This window comes from Elaeis guineensis, chromosome 1, assembly GCF_000442705.2.
Source record: "Elaeis guineensis isolate ETL-2024a chromosome 1, EG11, whole genome shotgun sequence".
NCBI classification, from domain to species: domain Eukaryota; kingdom Viridiplantae; phylum Streptophyta; class Magnoliopsida; order Arecales; family Arecaceae; genus Elaeis; species Elaeis guineensis.
In genome coordinates, this window is record NC_025993.2 from 141,961,323 (window position 1) to 141,971,357 (window position 10,035).

General features: G+C 36.5%; 1 pseudogene; it reads right to left on the reverse strand.

Annotated features, from left to right (window-relative positions):
• Positions 1 to 1,790: 1,790 nt before the first annotated feature.
• Positions 1,791 to 3,371, reverse strand: LOC105060406 (rust resistance kinase Lr10-like; annotated as a pseudogene).
• Positions 3,372 to 10,035: the final 6,664 nt, after the last annotated feature.

The window sequence follows — 10,035 nt, forward strand, 5'->3', positions numbered from 1 at the left end:
CCATCGTTAAAATAGATTTAATTAAAGATAAATGACATTTATAAGCATCATTAGCTTTGTCATTTATAATATTTATAAGTGTCGTTGATTAGTGATGCTTTTAAAATCGTCAGTATATAAAATTTTCATGTTTTCATAGTCGATGCTTCAACGGCGCTTGCGATGACGTTGTAGGATTAATTGGCAATGCTTTTTAGCATCCACAAAGGCCAAAACATGCATCAGCAATTTCTCCTTTTTCTGTAGTTTACTGGAGTCAACAGGCGCGTTTCCTGATTAGGTTAGATAAGTTTCTTTACAATGTTTAGAAGTATTACGGGAAAAGGGAGACAAATTTGCCTGTTGATTTTGACAGATCAACCATGCAAATTTCTCCATGGATTGAAAGTTAAGTTTCGGACCAAACCAAAAGTTTCTAATTGGAAAATTCCACAATGGTAAGCTTGGCGTAATGGAAACGTTTGAATCCCCAATACATTGTCACGGGCCAAGTAATGGTCAAGCTTGGGACTGCTTGATGTGAGAGATGTAATGCACACTATTTAAGTACAGCACAAAGAATATTTTTGCTCTACTAAACAATGAAGCAAATAATCTTTACATGTTTAGCTAACAGAAACTAAAGGCTCAAAAAGCAAAATGTTAAACAAACTTACTATATGAATAATTAAATTTATCAATAATGAAATGATTTGATGAAAATAGGATATTTAATTTATCAATAATAAGTGGCTAGACATAAAGCGGTAGACCTCCCTCCACAAATTAATGTCTCCAAACTTTTAAGAAAAGACCAAAAGATCTCACCTCTGCACTAGCAAGTCACACCAATAGTACTCACAAAAGTCTTTTGAAACAGAAAAGAGGAAAACAAGTTGACGTGATTGAGAATGGCAATACAAAGGGAGCATGGAAATCTTATCCCAAAAGATAGCATGCAGGTCAATAAATAGTAAGCTTGAATTACTGGAGTCAGCAAGCGCGTTTCCTGACCAGGTCGTGGACGTAGACTCGACTCTCTCCTTTGAAAAATCCAATGTTAGACAAGTTTCTCCACAATGTTTGGAAGTATTACGGGAAATGGGAGACAAATTTCTCTATTGATGTTGACAGATCAACCATACCAAAACGAAAGTCTCGAATTGAAAAATTCCACAATGATAAGCTGGCGTAATGGAAAAGTTTGAATCCCCAATGCACTGTCATGGCCCGACTAATGGTCAAGCTTGGGACCACTTGAGGGTATCAAAGAAATTTTCCTACCCACTCTTAACAGTTTTGCTCGTGACGGTCCCCCTACAACTTCAGGTATTATCCGGGAGTATTTTAGCTCCCAACGGTTAAGTGATATATATTCTATTGAAAATAAGCTGATTTATGATTAAAAAACTAGCAATGGGCTAAGTAGTTTAGCTCAGGACGGTTAAATGATATATTCTATTGAAAATTAGTTGATTTATGGTTATAAATCTAGCAATGGTGTAAAGGACATAGGCAAGAGTTCCTGAACAAAAAGACGTCTCCTTGGGATAATTTTCCAAGAATAAAGTGACCCGCTTACCCGTTAAAGTTGGGAAACCTTTGGTTTCACTAACATGAGCTGTTGAGCATCTAACTATGAACTCTTCCCACACAAAAATGCTGCGACAGATTAATTTTTAATATTGGAGTCCTAGGGATAAATTACTTTGCAATGACCACTGACCAAATCCAGGTATCCTAACTGCTGTTAAAAAAAGTTAGCATATCAATCATTAAACCTCATAAGAGCATTGGTACTAAACTATCAACACAATAATAACAAAAGTAATCTATGCCTGTAATGCAGGCCTCGAACCAAGAATTACAGCATCAATCCCACAATTGAATACTTATTATTCATCACACCGATACGGAAACATGCTTTTGACAATGACATTTGCATCACTTATTGACAAAAGTAACAGCAACACTAACAAACATCAACTTCTTGCTCCGAGTACGGTTCAGGGATGGTTGTTAAATTTGTGTAAACACGCCTATCAGACAAAGCTACAGAAGTATTTGGTGGACCCGCAGAAGTGAAAGGATTGGGAGGCATTACCAAGTTCTCCATGCTTCCCTCTAACATCAGCACAACACTTGTCATTGAGGGGCGATCCACTGGGTACCATTGTATGCACCAAAGTGCCACAATAGTCAGTCAGCTTTCTTGCAATAGATGCGTCTTTCTCTTCAATAATGTGGAGCCCAAGCTCCTCCTGATACAAACGATGGTAGATCCATTCTGGGAAGTACACTTGGCTGGTGTTTTCCACAGTAGCATCCATGTTCTTCCTCCCACCCACCATTTCCAGCAATAGCATTCCAAAACTATAAACATCTGATTTGTATGAAACATTTCCAAAGTTCCCAGAGCACACTTCTGGTGCAATGTAACCTGCTGTCCCTCTGGCACCTGTCATTGATACTATGCTTTTTTCTTTTGAACACAACTTTGCAAGCCCAAAATCTGAAATCTTTGGACAAAAATTATTGTCCAACAAGATATTATGGGGCTTAATATCAAAATGGAGGATACGTTGGTCACATCCCTGATGAAGATATTCAATTCCTCTGGCTATGCCAATGGCAATGTTATGAAGCTTGTCCCAGCCCACCAACGTATTTCTACCATCAACTGAGAAAATGAACTTTGCCGGTGATTCATTTGGCATGAATTCATAGATGAGAGCACGTTTGAATCCATCAGCACAGAATCCTAGAAGACGCACGACATTGATGTGGTGAATCCTACCAATGGTGCATACTTCATTTACAAAATCTTCACCATTACTGCCCATAGATCTCACGAGTATCTTCACAGCAATGGGCACTCCATTAGGAAGAAATCCTTTGAATACACTGCCATAACCACCCTCACCTAATAATATAATTTGTAAATAACAATAAACATAAAGTATGAAATTTTATATCAAATATCTAGAATATCTCAAACATCCACATAAACATGAATCAAACATATGTCTTGTCAACAGAGATGTATCACCATATGTCAACAAGTGAAATCTTTTATGTAGCATAAGTTTCATATCTTGTCATCTATTTCTCTTATCACATTTTCTATTTTCTTAATCTTATTCTTTCGGATTTTGGACTAACCAAGATCATGCAACGATCTTTATTCGAATCAATTTTTTATGATCTTTCTCTGATCAAATCTTCATGATCTTTCTCGAATCAAGTTCATATGATGTTTTTTAGATCAAATCTTCATTATCTTTCTCAGATCGCATTCCCATGTGTAAACCTGTGGAAGCTGTCCCAGGCATAAGCTCCTGATCGGTTATTCCTCGATCTTTATCGAATCGAATTCCTATACGTAAGTCCATGGAGGCTATTCCACAAGATGAGTTAATCCAAACCACATCCTTTCCATTCAATTATTATATGTTGATTTTATTAAATTAATTTCAGCTTATAGTGTGATCAAGAGTATATCATATCCCTATAATCGCACTATCAATCATTAATACACATATATAGTAGACACATAATGTACTGATGCTGAATGATTGTATAAAAAAATCATAGTATTTCAAATATAACAAATCCAATGATGCAAAACTAACAATATAATTCTAATGGTAAAAATAGTATATATAATGATATTATATACAAGAATTCTTACTTCTATTATGATTAATTTAAGCACAAAAATCGATGAACTCCTCAATCTATAAACTCGGAATGAAGGTATTCCATTCGATACCTTATGTAGATAGTTGCACCTCTATAGGATCAAGGTCAAATAGAAAAATCATAGAAGCTTAGGAATGGTAAAAAATTATGATAAACAATCCTAACATCATAAGTCCAGGATTCCTTCTAGGGTCAACCAATTGATCTAGATTGATCTAAGTATCTGAACTCTCCACTAGTCCATAAAATCCCTAGAGAAAGAAAATCATGAAGAGAGAAAAATTTTAGAGAGAGAAAGTAAATTAAAAAAATTAGAGAGAAAAACTTGTAGAGAGAAAGTGGAGAGAAAAGGTAGAGAGAAAAGAGAGACAAAATTCTCTCTTTTTTTCTCTCTTTTTTGTCTATCTTCTTTTTTTCTTTTTTTCACCTTTTTCTTTTCTTTCTTTTCTTTTATTTTTCTTTTCTTTTTCTTCTCTTTCTCATGTCTTCTTTCTTCGTTGAAAAACAAATAGGGTACCCGAACCCTTCTTCCCCTCTTCATCTGGCCATGGTCATGAAATACAAATCGACGACCAATGGTGACAGTATAGCACTGATCGAGCAATGACCCTGGCAACATCCATAGCCGCTGGCAGTTGGAAAGACACCGGCAATCGGAAAGGCAAGGAGAAAAATCAGAGAATAGGGGAGACCATGTTCTTGAAGGGAAAGAAACCTGTTTCTTTCGGGGATGCAGCGGATACCCAGGATTACATCTAAAAATTTTTCTATTATAACTAGATAAAGATCAGATCTTTTACCTAATTCACAGCAGAACAAGGAACAAATCTCAAGAATCTGAATCAAAAACCCTTTCATGGGCCTAAATCTACAAGCCCTCTACTTTACGCACATGCCAAGCTTCGCAGGAAAGCAGAATGAAGCCTTGGATTGAAGCACTTTCGCAAGGCCACCAAAGGAAGAAAGAGAGAATCTGATATGATGCCTCACACCAGTAAGAGGGATGCCCAAGGAGGGCCCATGGCAAAGAGGAGGATGGAAAGAGAGGGGACACACCAAAGGTGGGACGCCCACTATGCCTCACACCTCTCTCTCTCTTTCTCTCAATCTAATTTTTTATGATTCATAGGTAGAGATCCTCTCTATTTATAGATGATTTCCCATGACTCATAAGATTAAGATTTCTAATTCAAATAAGCTCTGAATTAATCCATATCTTATCAAAGAAGGACTCCTAGTTGAGAAAGGATTGGCACCTACATGCACCCACGCCCACACCCCATGTGGGGCGGCAACAACCAACACCACACCTAGTGTTGGTCAGCCATGGAGGCGAGAGAGTTTCAGTAAAAGTGGACTCTAAAGATCTAATCCAAAAATGGATAAATTTGAATCTAATTCGAACCTGATTCGAAATAATTTTGAAAGGCTGTCAATCCTAAACTGTTTTGAATTTAGTACCAAGTCTAACTTAAATTTTTGAATCTAATTAAGCATAATTAAATCAGATCTAATCTGAAATTAATTAGCACTTAAATTCAATCTTTCATAGACTCTTTGGATTATAAATCAAAAACTGTTTATCCCCAGAATTGAACCTGAACCTCATATCTAGTGCTAGCTAGACATAGTCAACTGTTTAATCCCGTATGACCCATATCTTAATTCTCAATCAAGTTAGTTTATATGTTCAATCAAGTCAAGTACTTTCAAATTAGACATATAGATATAGGCCAATACTTTTCTACATCGTCTGACTTTGTACGTGACTCCATAGGTTTGAAGACTAAACCGATAGCACAGGAACTATTTTTTGCACTAATCGAAAATACCATCTAGCAATGATTTTCGACGTCCAGATAGATCGAATAATCACAAGAAAATCTTCAAGAACCTATATACATGATTACCGCATAATTCATCCCTTTGACTCTGAATGCTCTAGGATGATCTAGGATTAACTGTCAACCCTGACAATATCATTCACATTGTATTTCAACCTTTCAAATCCATCACATGGATTATCTTGATCAAGATTTTACTAAATTGAAATACAATGATACATCAGCTCTTAAAATCTAGAGGGGTCAATCTCATCTTGATCCATACACAGACTTCGCAAGTACTTGACTATATCTAGTAATCTTCCGTACTGCATTAGAAATGTAGATAGTCCGATATCAAAGTACAGTGAGTTGCTTGTAAGTCACTATAATGATCTCAAGTCTGAAGAACACTTATGCCCATACACTTCACGAGCTGCTCTTGACAGTAGAGCACTCAACAGGTGAGTCACTTGTTCAGTGACGATGTACTCCTATATCTCATTGTATGCCAGACCAGTATCACCACACTCTTAGTTAAGAGGACAACCAACATATATAGCACACAATAACCTACATTCGATAAACGTCATCGTCCTATAATGATGCATCATTTGGTCACGAACATGTTTAAGAACTATACAATAAATCCTCCTTTATCGAATACTTACATAGTTCTAAGGACTTCATCACAACTTAAGAGTTCTATAAGGAAGATGTAACTTTATGATGAATAATATTAGAATAACTTTTATTTATCAATCAATAATTCATATACAAAGGAACACAATCATCCATACGATTGATTTTAGGACACATTTCCTAATAACTCTCACTTAAACTAATGCCAATGTGAGCAGTATCTAATACCTATCTTTCATTTGTGATCATTAAACTCTTTGATCTCGAGAGCTTTAGTGAAGAGATCGACTAGGTTCTCCTTTCCATCGATCTTCTGAAGCTCGATGTCATCTCGATCCACGATCTCTCATACAAGATGATAGCGACACAAAATATGCTTGGTGCGCTGGTGTGACTTTGGTTCTTTCGTTTGAGCTATGGCTCCAGTACTGTCACAGTATAGCAAAACGGAGCTATCAATATAGGATGCAACTCCAAACTCGATGATGAATTTTTGTAACCACATCGCCTCCTTTGCAGCATTGGATGCAGCAATGTACTCCGCTTCGCATACAGAGTCGGCCACAGTATGTTGTTTGAAACTCTTCCAGCAAATTGCTCTATTTAAAGTAAATATATAGCCTGACATGCTTCTGCTGTCATCATTATCTGACTAAAAACTAAAATCAGTGTATCCCATAAGTTTCAGATCAGTATCTCCATAGATAAGTCATTGATCTTCAGTATTTTTTAAATACTTAAGAGTTGTCTTCACAACCTTCCAATGGTTCTCACTTGGATCTGATTGGTACCTACTCACTACCCCTAGTGAATAGGTCATATCCAGTCTCGTATACATCATGACGTACATAATAGATCACACTGTCGAAGTATATGATATTCTACTCATACGCTCTCTCTCCTGAGGGATTATCGAACAATTCTTCTTGGAGAGAGTAATTCTATGGCCTATCGGAAAATAGTTTTTCTTAAAATTTTTTATATTGAATCGTTTCAACATAGTATAGATGTACGTGGATTGGAACAATCCAAGCAACCTTCTAGATCTATCCCTATAGATCTTCATCTCTAGGATGTAGCTAGAATGTTTCTCCCAAATTCTTCATGGAGAACTGTGATGATAATCACAACTCCACACTCTATAAAGCTGGGATGTCATTTCTTATTAACAGTATGTCATCCACATACAGTATAAGAAAAATAACCTCAGAATTGTTAGTCCACTTATAGATGCAAGGCTCTTCTCTATTCTTAACGAAGCCATATATTTTGTTCACCTTATCAAATACATGTTCCAACTCTTAGATGCTTGCTTAAGTCCATAAATGGATCTATTTAGCTTACACACCTTAGATTCGTCTGTGAATGTGAACCCTTCAAGCTGTATCATATACATCTCTTCTTCCAACTTTCCATTAAGGAAAGCAGTTTTGACATCCATTTACCAGATCTCATAGTCTAAGTGTGTAGCTATGGCAAGCATAATCCAGATGGACTTGAGCATTGCCACAGGAGAGAATGTTTCATCATAGTCAATACCATAATGCTGACGGTAATCCTTAGCAATTATATGGGTTTTATAGATCTCTACCATCCTATCTCATCCTCTTTTTTTTTTTGAAAATCTATTTGCACCCTGTGGGTTTTATCCCTTCGAATGGATCAACTAATGTCCATACACCATTAATCTCCATAGACTCCTTGGACTTCATGGCCTCTAGCCATTTCTGAGAGTCGGACCTTTGCATGGCCTCCATATAGGTGATCGGATCCTCATCGTTCTTATCTAGTTCGATAGGATCACCATTCCGGATCAAAAAATTATAGTATCTATCCAGTTGACGTGGTACTCTTTCGGATCTCCTCAATGGTGCCTCTATTGGCTCAGAATTTGATTCTCCAATCGAATCTGATTCTATGTGTGTCGGTCCTTCCACCTCATGAACTTCATCAAGTTCAATTTTACGGGTATTAGTTCCTTCCCTAAGAAACTTTTTTTTTAAAAAGATTATCCTGTTGCTGACTAATATCTTTTGTTCTTCAGCAAGATAGAAATAGTATCCTTTAATTTTCTTTGGGTACCCTACGAATAAGTATTTATCGAATTTTGGTCCAAGTTTATCTATCTTTAAATGCTTGATATAAGCTAGACACCCCCAGATCCTAAGGTGTGAGAGTGCCAGCTTACACCCAGTCCATATCTCATATGGAGTTTTATCGACAGACTTGCTCGATATTTTATTTAGAATATAGCAAGTAGTTTCTAGAGCATATCTCCAAAAGAAGATTGACAAACTCGCAAAGTCCATCATGGATCGGACTATGTCTAACAAGGTTCGATTCCTCCTTTCAGACACCCCATTATATTGTGGTGTTTCAGGAGGGATCCACTATGAGAGAATCTCAGTCTCTTCTAAATATGTCAGAAAGTCACTGGTAAGGTATTCGCCTCTTCAATCTGATCGAAGAGTCTTAATACTCTTGTCAGTCTATTTTTCTACTTCACTACGGAATCATTTGAACATTTCAAATGATTCTGATTTATGCTTCATAAGGTAGACATATCCATATCTTAATAGATCATCAGTAAACGTAATGTAGTAGTATCCTCTTCTGGTGTCTATATTCATAGATCCACATACATCACTATATATTAGACCTAGGACATCACTGGCTCTTTCACCTTTTCCTTAAAAGGTGATTTAGTTATCTTACCAAGTAGACAGGATTCACAGATAGATCATGATTCACAATCATTAATTTCAAGAACATGCTCCTTGATTAACCTGTCAATCCTATTGTTGTTCACATGACTCAGCCTATAATGCTAAAGATAAGATTCACTGACATCATCTATTTTAAGGTGTTTATTTAATGTGTACATTACACCAATAGGCTGTAATAATATGTAAATATCATATCTTAATTTTTCTCATATAATTGTAGTATCATTCATAATGATACCACAAAAATCATCTTTTATTATAAACTTAAAATCAAGTTTGGCCAAAAGATCTACCGAGATGATATTTATCAAAAAAAAATGACAATAATGACAATCATCAAACATGACACTACTGGACTCGAAGATAAGCTGCATAGTTCCTAAAGCCAGGACTAGAACAAGGCTTCCATCTCCAACATTCAGGAACTGCTCGTCTTCTCTAAACTTTCTACTAACCGTAGTCTCTGCAATGAATTGCATATATTAATCAGACTTTCGATATCCAATACCCAGGTAGTAGTATCACAAACAAAGAAATTACAAGGAGTTATCATATAAATACCTTGTGAAGCAACTGATTGCTTGTTTCTCTTGTCCTTAGACCTATTTGGGTCAATGATAGCTATATAAGCAGGACAATTTCATTTTCAATGATCCAGTTTCTTACACAAAAAGCATTCTGTCTGGTTCTTATCGACTTTCGACTTTTAGCTCTACTTAGATTTTTGATCGACGCCATGATTTTTCTGCATCTTTTTTTTCTTTCCTCTCTTAAAGGATCGACGACCTATAGACGAACCTCCCACTACATGCACTGACTCATTCTGGAGCTGATAATCCTTCTCAAATGTCTGCAATAATCCTAGTAAACTATGGTAGTTCACTACAAGCTTAGTTATTCTGTAATGACTCAAGAATGGTAGGTCGGACTTCGATAGCGAATTGAGAATAGTATCCTTACCTAACCGTTTATGTAACAAAAAGCCAAATTTGCTTAGGCGCTCAATCTGCTTGATCATATACAATACATGATTAGTGACTGACGCCCCCTCTCGCATATGGGCATTGAATACTGTGCAGAAGATTTTGTATTTCTCCGCATCCTCTGGGATGCCGAAGGACTCATTCAATATTTGAATCATATCCTCTGACTGTGGATCCTCG